This window comes from Capsicum annuum, chromosome 9 (genome assembly GCF_002878395.1).
Source record: "Capsicum annuum cultivar UCD-10X-F1 chromosome 9, UCD10Xv1.1, whole genome shotgun sequence".
Classification (NCBI taxonomy): domain Eukaryota; kingdom Viridiplantae; phylum Streptophyta; class Magnoliopsida; order Solanales; family Solanaceae; genus Capsicum; species Capsicum annuum.
Genome location: NC_061119.1, coordinates 22,292,844 through 22,316,270, shown reverse-complemented (window position 1 = coordinate 22,316,270; position 23,427 = coordinate 22,292,844). Strand labels below are relative to the sequence as shown.

General features: G+C 29.5%; 1 pseudogene; it reads left to right on the top strand.

Moving 5' to 3' along the window:
• Positions 1-833: 833 nt before the first annotated feature.
• LOC107841644 lies at positions 834-18,933 on the top strand (annotated as a pseudogene).
• The last annotated feature ends 4,494 nt before the right edge of the window (positions 18,934-23,427 follow it).

Here is a 23,427-nt window from a genome sequence, read left to right as displayed (position 1 = left end):
AGTTTTTGAAAAAAATTTATATAGCTACTGTTGAATTTTTCGGTGCTTATTATCCTACTATTTGTAATATTTTAACATATATAGCCGATATTTCTGATTTGCTCAAAGAATCTATATATAAAGAAGGAATAGAGGCATGCTGACGTGGCATGCCTCAAAATGCAACATTCCTATTTATACAATTTCTGGTTTTTTTGTGCTTTTATCACATTGTTTTGCATTTTTTTCTTAAAAATAAGGCTTTGCAAAATTAAAAATGATCCGTTTTGGTTTCAACTTTACTGCGCAAGGAAGGCAAATAAAAAATATTTAAGAATGGATACTTTTGCCTTTTCAAGTTCTCCATTCTTAGACGTTCATGGTATTGTATATATGAACAATTAGAGAATGTTTCCTACTCAATCTTGAGAAACAGTGTGAATGATATTCCAATTTTAATCTTGGATAAATTTCAGTATTAGGACTTGGACTTCAATGTTATCTAGGTATGCGAAAAATGAGAGGTTTTGTGATGTTGTTGATGTGTATGAAGTAATGCCTGAGAAGAATGTCGTGTCTTATAATGCGGTGTTGAGCGGGTATTTGGGGATTGGTGATTTTATGAGTGCACGGAAGATGTTTGATGAAATGGGTGAGAGAAATATTGTGTCTTGAAACGTGATGATTAATGGGTATGTGAAGATGGGTAGGATGAGGGAAGCGTGTGAGTTGTTTGATGAAATGCCGGAGAGAAATGAGGTGTCGTATACGATTGTGATTTTGGGGTGTGTTGGGGTAAGTGAGTTTGAGAAAATGTAGTGACCCTTGCGGATTTAGTGACACTGGCTATGAAAATGGGGTATAGCGAGGATGTTGTTGAAGGAACTGCAATTTTGAATGCATTCACACGAGTTGGGAATTTTGATAGGGCGTTGAGGTATTTTGAGCATCGTTGATGAAATTTTTTATTTTTTCACTGTGTTTAAGCATACTGTATGATTGTGCATCTTGGTTTCATTGGTAAAGCTATGATCGTGGCCATCTTTTGTGATGGTTGAAGTTGGTATATATCCGAATCTCTTGTATTCAATGAATTTTGAATTGGTGTTGATCGAAAAAAAAAGAATTAGATGGAAAACCGATTCAGAAATTACCTTCTAATTACGAGAATTGGTCATCTACAGTAATCTTCTTTATAGAAGATGAAGATTTTGTCCATGCATTGGCTAAGCATACTACTACTTCTAGATTCAATAACAATTACTTCATTGTCTCCTACTAACACCCCTCCTTTCTTAAAAGGAGATTGGAACTTACCGCTGGTGACCGTAAATTGTACTTTGTTGGTCACGCCAAGTTAGATGACGATGGTGATTTATTTTATCCTCTGGAAATCAAATTTTATGATATTCTAAAGAGAAAATGGATGGACAATATCCCAAAGTTTAAAGCTCCCATGTTGTACTCACTAGTCTTCTTCATTGATCACCGGCTTTACGTGTTTTCTTGTGATGATCCCTGTGGCGGACAACCACACTTTGACATGCTGAATATGAATCATCTTTCTAAAGGATGGGTTCAGTACCTCAACCCAATTCTTTTTGGAAACCTATAGGTGCCTTTGAACTTGGAACGCTGATTATTGACCATCATTCAAACGAGACCACCTCCCTATATGTAAAGCCGTGTGGCAGATGTTGCATGCATGCTTTCAGCTTCAAAGATCAGACTTGGTGTAACTATACCAATGAAAAATCATTGACACCTCTCACACTTCATCTTTTGTCAATATATCGGTGAAATAATTGTGTAATCAAAGAAAATCACTTGTACACATTCTGAATGTACAAATCACAAGTTGTGCTAATCATTCATGATTTGGAGACTGTCCCCAAAAATAATTTGATGAAGGAATAGTAATATGTGTGGTTGATATCTCAAACACTGTCCACCAAGATATTTTTAACGATAAATATGTTTTTTTCTCTCTTCGTTATCTAGGAAAGAAGGGTTCATACCGAAGGTTCTTTGTCGCTATCCTCTAAGTGATCTGTACAATCTATGATTCCCAAGATAAGGAGAATGGAGAGAACATACATTATGCAATCTCTCTCCACATGAAATTACTCCAGCTTCCTTTCTCTGGCAATATCTTTCTGCAGAACTCCCTGCAGGAGTACGTTGATGTATCGTAATATACTTTTGCAAGCCTCTTTGATTTGTTGTATCTGGTACCTCTTCTTAACCTGTTATATAAATTGCTGGAGCTGGTAGAGGTTAAGTTTTTTGTCTTGTAGCAGTCTGTTTTCCTTAAAATTAATGTTTCTTTTGTGCTTGCCCTTATTTTCTTACCTTGACCTTCCAGGGATGCTCCTTTGTTACGAACTGGTACTTATGAGGATGTAGTTTATGGTATCGTAACCAACGAACAGTTGAGGTTTGAAAAGATCACCTTATATGTTGAACACCCTCGCCCTATTCAGCCTTTTGTTGAACCAACTCCACCTACTCCCCAACCATTAAAACTTAACAAAAAGGAGCAGGAAAAAACTTTGAACCCAGCGAAAACTGGCAAGGAAGAAAGAAAGACAAGAAATGATATGATAAGGCCTGTTAAAACCACCAAAGCCGAAAGTTAAAATGAGCAATCTAATGAAAGTACTTGGCTCAAAATCAACACAGGATCCTACAAAGCTCGAAATGGAGAAGTACAGCTACTGAGCGTGAGCAGGCTCATATAGACAAGAATATTGTTCGTAAGCTTAATCCTGAGGAGCATCGTGAGAAAAAAGAGAGAAAACTTTTTGATGACCCAAACATCGCTCCAGAGACTATTGTTTCAGTATACAAAATGAATGACCTCTCCCACCCACAAACCCGATTCAAATTTAATGTTAATTCTCAGGAGAACTACTTGACTAGTTGTACAGTCATCTCAGAAGGTATTAGTGTTATTGTCGTTGAAGGTGGGAAAAAATCAATCAAGCAATATGGGAAACTTATACTTAGGAGAATTGATTGGGTAGCTGCTGGTAAGAAAGAAGATGATGAGGTGAAGATGACGATAAAGATAATGGCGATAAACCTCTCAACAAGTGTGTGTTGGTCTGGATAGTGAGTGTTTCTAAGTCGAGCTTCAACGGGTTTTACTCAAGAAGATGTGAAGCTTTTTTTCGAGTACTTTTGTAGAGAGGTTTATAGCTTTTCACCTGACTTGTCTAAAGTGCTTGTCCTACCTAAGGTCCTTACTATATAAGATTTTCTTCTCGAACTCAGTTTAAGCACTTGAGGTTGCTTGATGACTATCATTATTCCATTCGTATAGGTTTTTTCGAGTTTGTTACGGTAACTTCCATGAGTTTTCTTGGTTTTGTTGTCTGATAATTCATACTCCTGAGCATTAACTTTTGCTTCTTTCTACTCTTAAGGACTTCTAGAACCTCTATTCCAAATATTTGTTATCTTTCACCATCCATGCTTGTGGTTTAGAATCTGACAGACGCACATATATTTAGTTCGCCTTGACAATATAGTATACTGATTTGAAGTTATGGGCAAGTCAGGAAAAGATTTTTCTTTTAGTTGTTAGATTATGTATCTGTAATTACCTGTAACAGAAAATTGTAAGTTATCTCTATTTCTGTGGCACAGTTACGCTCTCCTCTTCTAAATGGACCTAATATTTAAATGGTATTTTATACTTGCCTTGAGAAAATGAACAACAAGATGACTGCTATAAAAGATAAAAACTATGCAATGGTTTTAGTAGGTACTTGGATATAAAAATGTGATATATCTGAAAGAAAAAAAAGTAATATTTGAAGTTAAGTAGAAAAAAAATATTTGGAAATTGAAGTTGTCTCTCGACATGCATTTATGTTGGAAAAAAGTTAAAACTTTTGTGAGTGGATATGGGTTTTCACTTCAATTTCTTTAGAATTTCAGAAATACAGTCTCCGCCAAATAAATAAGTAGAACTTCAACTCATTTGTTCTCCCAAATGATAGTGTAAACTTTCAGTGACCATTAAGCAACACAAAAGGGTCATTTGTACGTAGATTAAATTATTTTAAAATTATACTTCTGATCTTTAATCCTTGGAGTAAAGTATACCGTATGGGATATGGTATTAAATAATTTCGTATTGGATGGGATAAGATGGAATGTCCCAAGACTAACTTTCATATTAGATTTATACCATGTTTAATTGATCGTATAGATTATTCTCATGATAAATTTATTGCTTGATGGAGTGCCTTTCTAAGCTTATGTTGACATCTTTGTCACCAGAAACTAATCCTAATCTTTCTAACTAGATAACATGAGTCATGTGATCATTACTTTCTATTTGGTAATAATCTTTTGCTTTGATTATTGGTAATGCTTCTCATCTCAAACACTGTTGTCTGGTTCATGCAGTCATATGGTGGTGGTTTTGGTTTAACTCTTGGTTCAGAATCACATGGTGAGTGATTCAGGTCATCAAATTAAAACTGAAAAGAGTTCATCAAGTCGTTCCTTCATCTTCCATGTTTATAACTTTGTGTCTTTAATTTGTATTACTCATTGAATTATTGCATTGCTAATTTATTTTTGACTTTCATTAATCCTTTCTTTCATATTCCTCATTTGTAACTGCAAAGTCCTTCAATGTGTATTAATTTATGAATAACTATATTGCTAATTTATTTTTGTGCCCTTTCATACTCTAATTATAGCACTCTATGTATAAATTGAATAGAATTGAAGGCAAGATCTGATTACAAAATAATTTTGAATTTCATCCACTTTGAATGGTGAAAAATAAGTCATTCGCGACCGCGCGAAACGCGAACAAGTTACCTAGTATAAGAATAAAGAAGGTTACAAAGAAGTTGTTGGTTCTATGTTTGCTAAACTTAAAAAATATTTTTTTTTGATTCTCCTTATTTACTTGGTTGGTGCTATGCTAAATCCATGTATGAAATATACTACTATGTGCCACTTTAGTACTCTTATTTATTCTGACTTAGAGATAAATACTAACAACGATTCTGATGATGAAGAACAAGAAAAACCAAATTTGTGGACGGCTATGGGTGATATGAACGCTTACATAGATAAATTATATAATCATTATGTTGATTTACTTGATTTATCTGTACCGACAAATATCACTCCAACTGTCGCTCCTCATCCTCCCGAGGAGCCATCATCTTCTAAAAGGCCGACATATAGTGGTTTTCATGATTACTTTTATGACTTAAATTATTGAAACAGTGTTGAGGCGGTAACTTACACAACAACTTATCGGGAAGAGCTTAAGTATTATCTTCGAACGCCGCTAGAGGATCGCAGACGACGGATCAACGCATTGGATTGGTGGAAGAATAATAAAATACAATATCCTGTGCTTTTAAGATTAGCTAGAGATATATTGAATGTTCCAATGTCACCCATTGTATCGGAGAGCGCTTTTAGTCAGGAACGACAACAGCTTGGAGACAACCGACAGTCATTGGGAAACAATACTATAAATATTTTAGTTTGCTTTAGAGATTGGATTAGAGCAGAATGAAGAAATCAAGGAATGGAGGTGGAGCCGAAAGACGAACAGAAACTTGAAGAAATTATGACTTCAAGGGAGAACTCAACAAAATCAAGTCCAACGCATGGTTTTGCACCCATTGACTTTGACTATCCTATGCAAGTTCCCGTTAATATTAACATGGATGAGTTGAAAAAAATGAAGAAAACTTTGTAAATTTTTCATTCATGTACATTATAAATTTTGAATCATTTTGCAATCAATAAAATATAACATTCATTCACTCACTAGTCCTTACTTTGAAAAATTTTCCATTTAATGATTTAAATTGAATTTCTAGTTTAAATTAAATACTTAGTTTTAATACATTACTAATTTACTATCAAGAATTATTAATTTATTATATTAAGTAGCATATTTTTTAAAGTAGTACATATATTGAATGGTACGTATATATATGTATATATTTTCTATAGACTCTAAAGTAGTATATATTTAACATATACATGTGTCTATATTTTATAAATTAATATATATATATATATATAGTGTGTGTGTGTGTGTGTGTGCGCGCACCGTAGTATATATATTGTAGTATATGTTTTATTTAAAGTAGTACATATATATTGACTAGTACGTATATATGTGTATATATCTTCTATAGACTCTAAAGTAGTATATATTTAACGTATACATGTGCATATGTTTTATAAATTAGTATATATATCATTATATTGTAGTATATATCTTGTAGCATATGTTTTAAAGTAATACATATATTGAATGGTACGTATATATGTGTATTTATTTTCTATAGACTCTAAAAGAGTATATATTTAACGTATACATGTGTATATGTTTTATAAATTATTATATAACTATATATATAGTGTGTGTATATATTGTAGTATATATATTGTAGTATATGTTTTATTTAAAGTATTACATTGTAACACCCCGTATTCAAGTACATATATTGGTGTAGTACGTGTATTGGTCTTATTTATGTGGAATTAATTTTTTTATTTTATTTATACCGAAATTCGCCCGTCGATGGTTCCATGCGAAGGTTATTGAATAAGCTTTCCAACGATATAAAGATTTTCAAAAACGGATAGGTTTCGGATATAATCGAGCACGTTCGAAACTATAAAACGGTGGTCGGGATATTGGGAATAGTAAATGTGCAGGAAAATTTCCTGCACACAAACTACTAAGGCCAGCCAATTTTTTGGGTCAACTTTGAACGATCATAACTCCCTTAATATAATGAACTGGGAGAGCTGCGACCTATGAAAAGAAATATCTTTGAGTCTTCTTTCCAATGCAATTGATTTCAACCAAATCCAACATCTGAGTAAGGAGTTATACTCGTTTTACTTCAGCCTCTCAAAACAGATTTTTAGGGTCAACTTCAAACGATTATAACTCCTTGTACAGGACGAAATGGGTGGCCTACTTTATATGAAATGAAATCTCTTTGAATTGTATTTCCAACAATACCAATTTCACCCAAATCCGATATCGGAGCAAAGAGTTATGGTCGGTCTACTTTAGCTTATCAAAATAGTCCACCAAAGGACAGATTTGACATTATTTAAATTTTAAAGGCACTTTGGTCATTCCCTATGATATTATGGACGGAAATATGTGTACATATACATGTATATGAGTTCAAAAACTCATTTTCATCATCAATCATTGAGAAAGAACAAACCCTAGCCAAATTTGACCTTTAAATTACTTTTGATTCAACCGTAGAAATTCCAAAGTAATCCGATAACTGTGTTTGTCATCTCGAGATCTTTGAACGACACCTATTATTTGTGAAAATAGGATTGCATAATCAAGAGGTGAATTCTAAGGTATGAATATTGTTTTCCTTTGTTCTCTTCCATATGTATATGTGTGATAGAGGATTATATGTATTGGTTGTTATTGAAAGGTGATGAAAATAGGGTTATGGACTATTTTGCATGGTTTGGTTGTATTGAATTATGGAGGGTGGATATGGTAATTGAGTTATGGAAGGTGGATATGGTGATATACTATTGAATTGATGATTATTTATGTCTATGGCTCAATTTGATTTAATGGATTGGTTGGAAGGATAAATGAATCCAAACTTGATATTGGAGGATGTTGTATGAATATGCATGGCATGTGAATGTAATTGGAGTATAAGAGGGTTAAAGTGACACCCTTTATGGTGTAATTAAGGCTTACTACTTAACCACTAGTTTGATGAATTCAAATAATTGAATTGTGACGTTTGGTCGCTAATACTAGATTGCTATATATGTTCATTGTAGATAAGTAATCCAAAAAAATGAGAAGTCCATTTGGGACTAGTATTGAAGGTTGACAGTCAGGTATGTAAAGCATACTCTATACCTTATCTTTGGCATGAAAGTGAACAATTGTTCTATTAAGAAAGTTTCCAAAGTTATTCAATAACATGTGATCCATAATGGTGTTGTATGATGTCCTACGTTACCAATGAACTTGTTTCCACCCTACTAGATATCAAGACATTCCAATACTTACTTGTCTTCCAAATCTTACATGTTTATTGCACTAATGAATATCAGAAGGTATCCGGTTACTCAAACAAGATCCATGTGCTATTAATGACTCCAAAACGTTTCATTGATATACCAATAAGTTCCTACTTCATTGTTATGACATTGATGACTCCAAAACACTTCATTGATGTGCCAATGAGTTCTTACTTCATTGTTATTGCATTGATGGTCTATTTATATGTCTCTTATTGATGTATCATTGTTTCAAAGTATCAAAAATGTGGTGGCGACCGAAATAACAATCTCAAAGATTAATTGAACTAAGTGTTGGAAGTTCTCTCTTATCGGGTGGTATCCCAGGGGCATAAGCCTATCATGGGTCGATCCCTATTTATGTGTTTATGGGTGGTATCCCAGGGGCATAAGCCTATCATAGGTCAATCCTAGTTGATATGTACTGGAGGCAGCCTAATGGTCACAATGTAGTACAGTAACCATTACAAAGATGATAAGAACGAAGGTAAAGTGATTGAATAAATGCAATGTACAGGTTCTCATAAGTTCTAGTAAGTGTGGTCCACTCCTATTACGATTTATTCACTTGTTTTTGATTTCTATTGAGCTCTTATATCATATTATCTACAGCTTTACATACTCAGTACATATTTCGTACTGACGTCCCCCCACGGGGGACCTGCATTTCATGCTGCAGGCACAGGTACCTCAGCTCATACACTACACAAGTAGGAGCCAGGATATCCAACTGCTTTTGGTGAGCTCCAGTTTGCTTCGGGGCTTTCCGTGTCATATCTAGTCACTTTTGGTATTGTATAAAAGTTAGTTATATGGCGGGGTGTGTCCCGACCTTAGTTAAAATCTATGTATTATCTAGAGTCTTTGTAGACCTAATGTACAATCAAGGTGGTGTTTTGTTAATAGACGTGATGGCTCCAACGGCCAAGTATTGTATATACATATATATATTTGTGCTCGAGCTTATACATGTGATTATTTCCTTTTATATGCGACATGATGCTGTCCGAATTTCAGGTTGTCATAGAGGTATGCATGGGAAGTATGAGGTTATGAGGTGGTTCTCCCGGGCCTCCTCGGTTACGGGTGCCAGTCTGCCCCAATAAGATTTGAGGCGTGACATACATATATATTAAATGGTACGTATATATGTGTATATATCTTCTATAGATGCTAAAGTAGTATATATTTAACGTATACATGTGTATATGTTTTATAAATTTGTATATATATCATTATATTGTAGTATATATCTTGTAGCATATATCATTATATTGTAGTATATATCTTGTAGCATACTTTTTAAAGTAGTACATATATTGAATGGTACGTATATCTGTGTATATATAGAATATAGACTCTAAAAGAGTATATATTTAACGTATACATGTATATATATTTTATAAATTAGTATATAACTATATATATATAATGTGTATATATTGTAGTCTATGTATTGTAGTATATGTTTTATTTAAAGTATTACATATATATTGAATGGTACGTATATATGTGTATATATCTTCTATAGACTCTAAAGTTGTATATATTTAACCTATACATGTGTATATATTTTATAAATTAGTATATATATCATTATATTGTAGTATATATCTTGGAGCATATGTTTTAAAGTAATACATATATTGAATGGTACATATATATGTGTATATATAGAATATAGACTCTAAAAGAGTATATATTTAACATATACATGTGTATATATTTTATAACTTAGTATATAACTATATATAGTGTGTGTGTATGTATTGTAGTACTAGTCATATCTTACGCGCCTCGCGCGTGTACCTCACTTCAAGTAATTCAGTTAACAAAATCACGTCGATATTGTAAAAGAAAATATGCTTGAATTAAGAAATAAATTAATTAATTAATTTAATACGAAAAACACTTAAATATAAAATTAACATATTCATACAAATCATATAAAAGACATAAGAGCGTATTACGTTAATTAACTCTCTCCCCCCCTCTCTCTCTCTCTCTCTCTCTCTATATATATATATATATATATATATATATATATATATGAAATTCATGTGTATACGTTATGTTATTATGTAATCACTTAAAATATTTGGTGTAAATTATTAACCATATTTACGGTAAATTTGCAACTTTAATTTATTGGGTTTAGTATTAAACCAAATTAACTTGTATTAAAATATAGTCAATTTAGGCAAATTTTGATAGTCGTTTATATAGAATCCCTATTTTAATATATTTATTTTGTAAAATATCAAATTTTAGACTAAATTTGTAGTTATTTTGGTTTATAGAATTTTTTTCTATACAAGGTATACCTAAATCCACCAGAACTTTAATTAATTTCATATACTTAATATTTCATATAATAAGCAATAATAATTGTTTAAGAAAAAAGTGAAAAAAATATTTTGTTTATTTCAAAATCTTAATGAATGACAAAAGTTTGAATCACTTAGTGGTGTGTGTGCTTTGTACGTGTCTCTCTTGTCAATCAAAAAATTCACTATATCTATATAGCTAGTACCAATAAACCAAAAGAGTCTATTGTTAAAAATAATGACCACATGTCAGATCTCATAGTTTATTCATAATTGGAAAAAGTTGCATATAATTAAATTTTAAACGGAATTCATATAGAATCAGAATGACTAACTAATTTCTTATGACGGAATGTAATGATTCAAAGAATTTGTTCAAATTTGTAAATAAGTAATTTCAAATTATTAATTGTAAATGCATCATTATTAACAAAAATCACACACAAAAAAATCAATTAACAATTATCTATCAAGAATACATGATAATTTATTATTTTAAACTTCAAGAACATACTACAATTACAGTCACAAAAAAAAATATTCTCAATTAACAATTGTCTATAAAATATACATGACATTTTTGTAAACATAAAAAAATATACAAATTTTTTTTTAGAGCTTACCTCAAATCACAAAAAAAATTGTCTCTTAAATTATAAATACCATCAATATTTCAAAAAAAAAAAAATCTCATAAAGCAATTGTCAATCAAGAATACATGATAGATTATTATTGTATACTTAAAAAATATACTAAAATTTTAGAAAACTTACCTCAAATCACAAAACAAATTCATCTCTTTAATCATAAATACTAATAAGATTTTAATCATAAAGAATATATTAAAAATTTAAAATACTTACCTCAAATCTCAAGTAAATTTATCTCTTCAATCAAAAGATATATCAAGATTTTACTAAAACACACCTCAATTAACAATTATATATCTATAAAATTACATGATAATTTATTTGTTGTAAATTTCAAGAATATACTTAAATTTTAGAAAATTTACCTGAAATCACAAAAAAATTTTATCTCTTCAATCAAATAAAAGAAACAATAAACTAAACCAAGGAAAAATTATCACATGCTATAAAACAATATTAACATAGCTACAATTAATTGTATGGAGAACAAAAAAAAGAAAATATTAATAAAGTTTAAACCTTTTCTAATATAAATACTATTATAGTAAGTTTTCTACTTATTCTGTTATTATTTTTAACTTTTAAATCTAAGTTAATTAGGCCTCATCTTTAATACGAATACAATAATAATAGTAAAGATACTATTCCAAAGTTATTACTCGTGTGAAGGAAAAAAATAATTTCTACTTTTGAAATTAGTGCTAATCTTTATAGTGAGTGTAATTCTAATAAGATACAATTTTTGTATAAGGTAAAATTATGATTGATTAAAAATAGCTCTTATCATAAATTTAGGATTTTTAATTTAAGAAAAAAATTTCCATATATTTTAAACTCTTGATACCCATATATTTTACAAGACAATATTATAAATATAATTAAATAATTATTTAAGAAAATAGTGAAAAGACGATTTTATCTAAAGAAAGAAATTTTAATGAAGACAAAAAGTCTGAATCACTTTTGTAAAGGTTTTCACACTTTTAATATATTATAGATTATAAATTATAGATTATAGATTATTATTATTATTATTATTATTATTATTATTATTATTATTATTATTACTACTACTACTACTAGTACTACTACTACTACTACTATTATTACTATTATTATTATTACTACTATTATTATTACTATTATTATTATTATTACTATTATTATTATTATTATTATTATTATTATTATTATTATTATTATTATTATTATTATTATTATTATTATTATTATTATTATTATTATAGAACGTTTTTGTCATAATTTAGTTAGAATAAGATTAGTTATATATAATTTAGTTTATCAGTAGGACACCTTTTCTTTTAATCTTTTTTATACGCGATTAGGAAACATATTGATTTGTTGGGTTTTGTATAGGATTTTTGTTTTTTCAAAATTTATATTAGTTTATTGGATGTGTAATTTAAATAGACTATGCGAAAAGACGATTTTGTCTAAAGGAAAGACTTTTAATAAAGGGAAAAAGTTCAAACGTGATTTATAAGTCCCTTCACACTTTTAATACAATAGATATATATATTGTAGTATATATTTTATTTAAAGTAGTACATATATATTGAATGGTATGTATATATGTATATATGTGTATATATCTTCTATAGACTCTAAAGTTGTATATATTTAGCGTATACATATGTATATGTTTTATAAATTAGTATATATATCATTATACTGTAATATATATCCTGTAGTATATATTTTATTTAGAGTAGTATATATATTTAACTAACGTATAGTCGTATACACGATTACATGTGTCATTGTGTATATGTGTATATGTTTTTTAAATTCTAATGTAGTATATACTATATATATATAGTATATATATATATATATATTGTTTAAAGTATTTAAAATGTATATTGGTGGGTATATATAGTGTATATTGGAGAAAAAAAATTTTATTTTATTTTTGGTTTTGATCTTTTGACAAGATTTTGGACTGGTTTTGATCGAATTTAGGCAGTTGGACCAGATTAGATTTAGTGGGCCAGTCCCAAATTATTTTTTTTAAATTTACTGTTGGGTCTGAAACCGATCCGGCCTATTTAATTAGCCTGACCCAAAACCGGATCGGCCCACAAATCGTCTAAATTTGACGGACCGATTCCGGGTTGACCCGAACCTACTCAATTAACAACCCTAAAGAGAATGATATTTTGAAATTTTGAAGATCATGGAAATAATAATCTTCATATTTGATTTGATTTGGAAAAGGAATCTACTAATTTAAATGAGAGTAATTTATGTGAATTTAATTAGATGGGATAATTATTTCTTATTTAACTCAACTAATTTGAGTAAAACAAGGACAGTAAATCTTGTTGTATATGTATTTGTATAACAACAATTTACTTAAATACAAAATACAATTTGCTATTTCTGAAATTTTTCCTATTAAAAACTTAACAGCATGATCCATTTGACTATATTTTGACCCAACACTTAATTATTCATAACCCATGACCCATTTGACCTCACCTTTAGATTAAAAGATATCCTTTTTCTTCCTTATTTCATCATTAGAAGATACCCTGGGTTTACACTAGAAAGAAGAAATGATATTTCTTTAAGCTTCTGCAATTCAAGAAAAATAAAAAAATTCAACTAATTCAATGGAGAATGAGAAGACTTCTCATCTCCCACAAGCCGTTGATAATGTTGATCGAATGGGCGATAACGAGGTAAATTTTATTTTTTCTTTGTTGTATTTTTTTGGGACTCTTTAGGAGAATAGTGTATTTTCAAATCTTCGACATGTTATTGGATTAATTTCTTAAAGTTATTTCTGTTTGTCTTGAAATTGACATGAGTTTTAGCTTTTTTATTTTTGTATTGACTACAGGTTTGGGATTGAAATTTTTACACTATAAATTCATGTTTTAGGATATGTGTTTTGTATATTTTTTTCTTTTAAAATACACTCTCTAAAATACATATGGAGTATTACCTCCTTGAATAATCCTCATTTTCTTTATCTACCTATATCAATATATTTTAGTGTCAATTTGTATCTTTTTTGGTCTCTTTATTCTGATGCTTTGTTTTTTTATGGTCGATTTCATTTGCTTATTGTAGGAGTATTTGTCCGCACAAGTGCGAAATTTAAATCTTTTTTTAATTGTATTAGTGTTGAGGATGATATTCTTATCACAGGACAAGTTACTATGGGAAGATGGGATAGTGATGTTGATGAAGATTTTTGTGATCCAGATTATAACATATCTGATGAAGATGATGGCTTTCAGGAGGTTATAGTGAAAGAAAGCACTAGAAAAGGGAAGGAAGGCCTAGAAATACGACTTCGATATTAAGCCCGTCATCTAGGACTTTGATCATAGTACCACAACAGATTACTGATGTTGATTTTGATTATGCAAATTCAGATGAATTGCTTGGGGAAGTTGATTCTGAAAAAGAAACTGATGAGGTTTAAGAAGAGGTTTCACATGAAGAGTACAATGAAACTAAACATAGAGATAGAAATGAAGTTTGGAGGTTTTGAATTATTTAAACAAACTTGTAGAGACTGGGATATTAAACATAGGAGGCAACTTTACTTTTCTATCAGTGATACAGTAAGAGTGATATGCTCCTACAAGAAAAATGGTTGTCCATTTAGGATTCTAAGGTAAACCTAGAATATCTTCTAACGACGGAATAAGGAATTTTTTTTTTTTAATCAAAAGGTGGGGTTAAATGGGTCATGAGTTACGTTTATGGATAATTAAGTGTTGGGTCAAAATATAGTCAAATGGGTCATATTGTTAAGTTTTTAACACTTGTTATTTTTTTGCTTTTTGAAATAATTATTGAGTTTAATGATATTATTATTCAAAAAAAAATAAATTATAAGTGACATTAGTGAGATCTTTGTAAAACTTCAGTGACAATTTAATAAATTTACTCAAATATCCCTATCTATGCCTTAATTTTGCTTGACATATATTTAAAGAATTTGTGCCTTGTCCAACATAAGTTTTGTAGGAATATTAAGTTATTTGAAATAAATTTTACACTATCTAATTTGCTCAACATAAGTTACAAAACTTTTACTGATTCTGAAATGAATTTATGATGCCTCTATTAGCATAGGTTAAGTGACGTAACTTATTATGCCTTAGAGCTGAATTGTGTTCGACTAACATTTTGTAGGTCCTTCAAAAAAAGCTAGCCCGTCTTAGCTCATTGAGAAGGCCAACCTACTTTGATACTTTTAGAGTTCTTCTAGGTTGTTCCCACTTACCTATCTCTACAAACTAATTTCATAAAGTAAACGAATTTCATGAGTAACCATATATAATAAAAAATATACTTTGTGTATATGGTGATAGAAGGTTGTTTTTTTGGTACTTTCATATTTAATTTTATGTTGAATAACTACTAAATTAATAAAAAATTCTAATTGGTTGGATCATAAGCACAGAATTTGTTAAGCACCTAAGAGTATGACTACATGATCAATAAAATAGATTGAGAGTGTTTTAGGTTTAAATAGATCACAACAAACAAATTAAATAATTTCTTTCATATGTCCGTGATTTGATGGATAAAATTATTTAAAGTTCGTGTTTTAAGAATGTGTGATTATAAATAAAAATACTAATTTAAATTAAAGTAGGATATAGTTACCTATTAAACAATTCACTTATTTAGCGCGTAAAAAATATCTCAAACTGTAATAAATCATAATTTATAGTTCAAAAGGCTAATAAAACCCCCACAAAAATAAATACTAGGTAGTTTTCCTTCTTTTATTTCTAAAGTTTTGGTCCGCTAAAATACAACTGTTGTGGGGATGAAAATATTAGATATGCATTGGAGGTGGAGTAATTGAAGCGAGCATAGCCGAGCCAAACATCGTCATAATAAGAAAGAAATAATTATATAAATTACTCTATTTGCGCTCAAAGTTGCAGAAAAGAAAAAATAGCAAGTTCTTACTTAATTATGTAAACGACGAAATTTTATTTGATTTAAATTCGTACAAAATTTAAATTGTATTAGATTAAAAAGTTATTAGTGCAAATAAAGATTGTGAATTAATATAATTGAATTGATTATTTAAGTCAAATAAATATAAATTTAATTAAAGTTCAATATTTACTTGACTAGTCCATTTATTTGGGCTAAATGATGAGTCATTTTACCAAGCCCAAGATCTAACTTTATTCTAGAGGCCCAATTTGATGTCACATGTCAAATAACATGACATGTCAAGTCAAGTGAAGCAGCCAATAGGAACATGTCACATATTAAAATGAAGTATGTCCAGTGAAAATTCAAAACCAATGAAAATGTGCCACATGTACAAGTGACATATTTCGACCAATCAAATATTGTTATGTCACTTAAATCTGATTGATCAAAAATTTCACGTTCATCACACCTCCTCCATCCCACAACTATAAATAAGTGTTTTCATAATTCAAAAGAAAGTCCAGAATTCTAACAAGAAACCAGAGAGATCCTCGTGGATCAAATGTTGAATTTTCTCTATAAGCTACAAGTTCAAGAATTTAAGCACTCAAATTCAGGTACAAGTTAGGATCACAACCACACTGTTAAAGATCAAGTTTAAAAGCCATTGGATTCAAATACAAGCCAGGATCAAGTCCACTAAATTCAAGACCAAGGTAAAAAATCTTTGAATTCAAATACAAGTCAAGATCAATTTCACTGAATTAAAGATCAAGTTCAAAGCCCTTAAATTTATATTTTAAAAAAAAATTGAAGAATTTATAGAGAAGGTAACGCTCACATGTTGAAATCAATAATACAACTGTTGTGATATTTTTCTGTTCCGATTATTTATTTTCAACACGAATTTTATTACCTACAAATTTCAAAACACAACATCATTTTGGTTTTAAAACGTAGAGGAATACATTGTATCTGTGGGCATAATAAAAGTGGAATACCATATATACCCCCTCATAACAATTGTATCACGTGTACACAATATCTTTATAGAGAAATACGATATATTCATACTCATAATAATAGCGAAATACATTATATTCACGCGCTTAATAAATGTATCTGCTTGCATTCAATATCTAGCTTACTATAGTGACACAGATTACAAGTACATCCACACACATCTACTATAAAACTCCAAAATTACCCCCTAAACTTGTCACCAAAACTTACTTTAGCACTTAAACTTAACTTGTAATTATTTACACCCTTAATAACTTTCAAGTGAATTTTATACCAGCCCAAAAATATTATACCACTCTCACTATGAAGAGTGCAGTACACACGCGCCATGTAAATAATTTTTTTAAAAATAAATTCCCATATTTATATATATATATATATATATATATATATATATATATATATATATATATTATAAAAGGAAAAATGATATACCATTATTCTTTCTTCTCCACAAACCCCCTCCCCTCAAATCTACAACTCTCACGGCTCCCTAACCTCCCTCAACACCCCCAAAAGCTCAAATCTTCTTCATCAACTCCACTCCATCCCTTCTTTTTTTTTTCATTTGAAAATTTTCATTTTCCTCCCCACCCCACTCCCGAAATCTGCAATCACCATTTTTTAGCTTCATCAATTTGATTCTAAACTCAAATCATTAGAATTTAATTATTTAGAAACTACAATCATAATGCGAAAGATTTTGAGTTTTCATTTGAGGGTAAAAAGAATTAGAGATGGAAAAAAAGTGAATTTTTTTTGGTCAAATTTGAAGTGGTTGTCATTTTTGAAAAAAAAATTGTTCGATTCAATTTTTGTGGATGATTTTTACAAGAAATTTGGTGATTCAGAAAATATCAAATTTGATATGTATTTACCTAGCTGCTTAAAAAAAATATTTTGATATGTGTATTCACCAAATTTCATTTGTGAAATTCAAAAATATTTGGAGAGTAGTGTGTGTTCATCAAATTGCTTGGATTTATTTTTTTTTTGAATGTATTTTATTGGGGGTGAAAAAATATTCTAGTATATATTTGATTGAAAATGGTAAGAAGAGAGTAAGGAGAAGAGAGGGGATGATGGGGTGTGAGGAAATGAAGGTGGTGGCTGGAAATAAGAAGTGAGCTCCACTTTTTATTTTTTGTATAAATAACATAAATTTCAATCCTATTAGAATTATTTACACTCTCTCCCACTTTTTTAATTACTTTCCTCTCTCTCCGATTCATATATATAAGACAACCAACATATACATAGAAATCTTTGTATATGCGAATTTCTTAACATCTTTAAAAATGAAAATAACAGATTCCTCTGCTATTAAGCACGTAATTAGCGCAACTAATTTAATAAGTGGATTACTGCATCCCTTAAATTATATAACAGCTACTGAAATTCAAATTTTGAAAACAACAAATACATAAAAATTAAATCAAACGTAAATCATAAATCAAAAATAATTTGAGCACTGATTTTTGATCTTTTTTAAGAAAAAAAATTAATTAGAATCTAAGAAGATGAATATTTCTATTCTTTTAAGGTACTTTGGTGAATGAAGAAACGAAATAAAATATGTTAATTATAAAAGTGAAGGGATCGTTGTCGCGGAATCAATAAATTATTTGAGGTTAATTTCATTAATTGTTGTCGAATTAAATATTGATGAAGCACGAAAAAGTGTTATTGTACGTTATGTTATCGACGACAATAAATCACCTTTTCATATTGGAAATGATAATGATTTTCAATTGTATGTCGAGTTCAATAAATCTCAACCAGCGTTCGTGATGTATTCGTTGTGCATATCAATGATTGATAAATGTGCAGAGGACATACAATTTGATAGAGAAACAGGAGCTGTTGTTTGTGTGGAGGGTGTTGAATCTGATGCTATAGCTCTTTCTGTTGCTGAAACACAAAATTAATATTCATTGTATGTGCCGGAGTTTGAAGTTGATAACTTGATCTGTGATAGCAAGAGATTGATGTGAAGATGAAACAGATGTATAAGGATAAAAAGACACTCGTTTCAGTGATGTCGAAATATGTGGTGACACATGAATTCAATTGTAAAGCAAAACGTTTAGACAAAAAAAAGTATTATGTTATTTTGTTCTGTTAATAAATTTGTTTACTTAAATTTAATATTTTTAAATCTTAATTTTACCATATTTGATAACTATATATATGAATTTATAACTGTCCTTAGTATAATGTTAATTGTTGCGTGACTGTTATTATGATGTTTATATTTGTGTTGCATAAATTATTTTCATGTCTGATAATAATGTTATAGACAGTTGTATTAAATTTACAAAAACTTGATGTTTTTATGGATTGAAGTTTTTGCGAAATAAAAACGCAAAAACAAAAATTGTGTATTCATACGAAGAAACTGATTGTAATATAACATATATATTCAATGTGCTTTGTATATGTAAATCTATGCTAATGTAAACAAACCCAACAAAATCTTCTTTACTATTACAAAATAAGAAGTGGTTATGTGGTGACATATACATAATCATTGTTATGTATATGTCACTCTGACAAATCCAAAATTGCGTCAATATTATATACATAAATTTTTTCTCTAATAAGTCACATATACATAGACTATCTTTTGTAAATGTGTAATAAAATATTTTTTATTCTATTGTTTATTTTTTAGAAATTTTTTAACACAAAAAAACATATATGTTTAATTTGTTTATTAATGTATAGTAGATAAGTTGTGTTGTATAGATTTTTTTTTATTTAAGTATAACAGATTTGTAACATACAAATCCTAAAAGCTCATAAATTGGTACAAATACTAATCATATTATTATTTTTTTCTATTTTAGCTATGTCCTCCAATATTACAATGAGGATTGTAAATGGACGTTGAAAGCATCTAGTTACAAAAAAATAGATGTTTTTTTATCATTTGGAGATTTAACCCAAAACATACGTGTTGTTTGAGTGATAGGATACTAAGAATATTTTGCGACTACTGCTTTTGTATGTGAATTCAAGGCTCCTAAGTTAGTTAACCATAAGAGAAAGCACACACCCGGAGACGTCATCGAAGAAATGAAAGTTGTATATAGTGTTGATATAAATTATATGAAGGCATGACATGGAAAGGAGCATGCCATAGCAATGCTTAGAAGTGGTTCGATTGATGGTTATAGATAGATGTTGAGATACATTTATATGTTAAACAATGTGTATTCTAATTCACACATTGCAATGCACAAGTCATGGAGTAATCGGTTTATGTATCTGTTTATAGCGCTGCATCCAATGATAAAGGATTTTGAGTTTTGCAGATCCGTTGTAGTTGTTGATGGTGCACATTTAAGTGAACTATGTAAAGGGTCTTTCCCTTCAGCAAGTATACTGGATGGTGCAGGTATGTCGATTTCATTTTTAGTTTTTTGTCAGACATTGTAATTCATGTAAAAAACAGATTAGTGTATAAGAAAATAGTTTAGATCAATTTATTATTTTTGAAAAAATCTTTATGTTGACTTATATTAATATAGTTTATACGTAACGTAGGATGCATATTACCTCTTGTGTATGGGGTTGTGGATACGAAGAATGACAACTTATGGACATGATTTTTCAACTAGTTTAAAACTGCTTTCCGAGAATGTGACAACATGTGTGTCTTATCTGATAGGAACGAAAGTATTATCAAAGCTGTTATTGTTGCATATCCAAATGTCCCACATCTTGTATGCATTTGGCATCTCTGAAAAAATATTTGTGATTACTTTCGTAAGAGCAAAGAAAGTATTAGCGATTTGTATTATTCAATGGCTAAGGCTTATAGAAAAATAATTTTGACTACCTAATGATAAAGATTAAAAAAGATAATCCATGAGTGAAAAAATATCTACTAGAAGTTGAATATGAAAAGTGGAGTAAGTGTCATTCACCGATAAATAGAGGTCGGATGATGACTTCAAATATTGCTGAGTGTATTAATGGGTATTTGGTGAAGGCTCGAAAATTGCTAATATATGAATTCTTAGAAGAGGTGCGAATGTTATTTGGTTCTTGAAACTATAAAAACAGTGAGATAGCTTCTTATACAATTACGAATTTGGGTCATAGATTTGATGAAATTTTAATTCTAAATGGTGTGAAAGTTTTAAGGATGACGGTATGTATATATTTTTTGAATTTTTATTATGCATTTAGATGTAGTATTTAATTGACTATAAAACATTGAATTTTAATATTTTTTGCAGAAAAAGTTGTTTGGTTGAATTTTTTTCGTTTGTTTAGGTGAAGGCTTCCTCAACCTATATATACTCAGTTTATGAATCTGAAAAAAGATACATTGTCGACCTTGAAAGTGGATCATGCAACTGTGGGAGGTTCCAAATAGATCAAGTACCTTGTTCTTATGCTATTGTCATCTTGAAGTCTAAACATGTAAAAGATTTTGGTCCATACTGTCCAGAATACTACAAGCCAAGCACTTTGGTGAAGACTTATGAAGTTCCAATTATTTCAATGCCAGGTAAGAAAGACTAAAATATTCCTAACAGTATTGATGAGGAAGAAGTGTTGCCACCGATATACAAAAGACTTCCAGAAAGACCGAATAAAGAGAGGAAAAAAAATCTAGCGAAACACTTTCATCAAGCACAAATCATTGTGGACGATGCTGACATAAAGGGCACAATAGACGTTCCTGTAACTTTTTTCCAAAGGAGAACTAACTTATAGTTTTTCTATACTCTTGAAGATTAATCACTCAATTATCGTTATCAATTTTTTAGTAATGACTTCATTGAATTGTTTTAGTTTGGTATTTATACGTTGAAATAAATATGAGTTTCTTTAGTTTACCATTTATGTTTCATGTATTTTTATCTTATTTGTGTTGTGTATGTATTTGTTGCGTCATAGTTATTTCATTGATGCTTGTACATGCATTTTTTATTCCCTAATGTTTATGATCATTTGTAGATAAACATAACTTATTTACGACAAGCAAAGTACTTGTCAATGTGGCTTATAATACTATGTATATGTAAAAATTAAATTACATGTATATGTAAATACTTTCATATATACTAATTATATTAGTAGTAGTTTGAGATGTAAATAAATTCTATGTATATGAGTACATATACACGGATACAATATATAAGAAGTGCTTTGAATTCACAAAATAGTATGAAAAAATTTAAGAAATTACACAAAAAAAATTTGCCCAGTTGTTATGTATGTATGAATCAAGCTATGTCATAAGTTTATGTTTATGAATATATATACATGCTATATTACACTTACAATAATGTATGTGTTTTGTAGACAGTAACGCTATGTATATGTATACATATACGCGCAAACAAAATATATGCAGTGTATTAGTTTTCATATATTGTTGAAAAATAGTCATTCGGTTATCATTATCAACTTGTAAGTAATGACTTTTTTGAACAGTTTTAGTTGGTGTTGATACGTTGAAATAAATATGAGTTTTCTTCAGTTTACCATATACGTTTATTATTTTTTTCTTATTTGTGTTGATCAAGTGTTTGATGCATTGATTAGTTGTTTCATTGACGCTTCCACATGCATTTCTTATTCCTTAATGTTTGTAATTATTTGTAGATAATCATAGCTTAGTTAAGACGAACAAAGTAGTTGTTAATGTGTATTGTGATACTATATATATGTAAAGTTTAAGTGACATGTATATGTGAATATCTAAATATTTATTGATTTTGTAGTTGTTAATTTTCAATGTATATAAATTCTATGCATATGAGATCATATACAAGTTTACAAGCTGTAAGAGGTATATGGGATTGACAAATTTTATGAAATTTTTAAGAAAGAATATTTAGAATTATTGTACAGTTGTTATGTATGTATTGATTAAGCTATGTCATTATTTTTACAAACATGAATATATATACATCCTATAGTACAGTTATAATAATATATGTTTATGTAAACAGTAATTCTATGTATATGTAGACATGTATATGAATACAAAAAAATCGATAAATCATGTACAAGACACAATAATCATGCAGTAATATTTTTACCAATAATTCATAAACGTAGGTTAAAATGTCTTAGAACAGATTTGTGCATACAAAACATCTAAAGTAGTTTAAAATTCAACATTTCAAATAATTTCATAGAAATAAAAAGTCTTCACCAAAATTATCTTTAAGACTACTTAATGCTAACTATTTCACTTTCATCAGAAAGTGGGAGAATTTTTATCCTTAATCTTGGAGAGTCGTCATTGGCACTAACATAGCATTTCTTCGCTTTTCGAAGACCGTAATTTCGAAGGAGTGATGTATATCGCATACGATGGTATTGTTCTTCAAAACCAACTGAAGGCGTATTCATTCCTTCACTTAGGTATTCTACATACCCAGCAACAAACACTC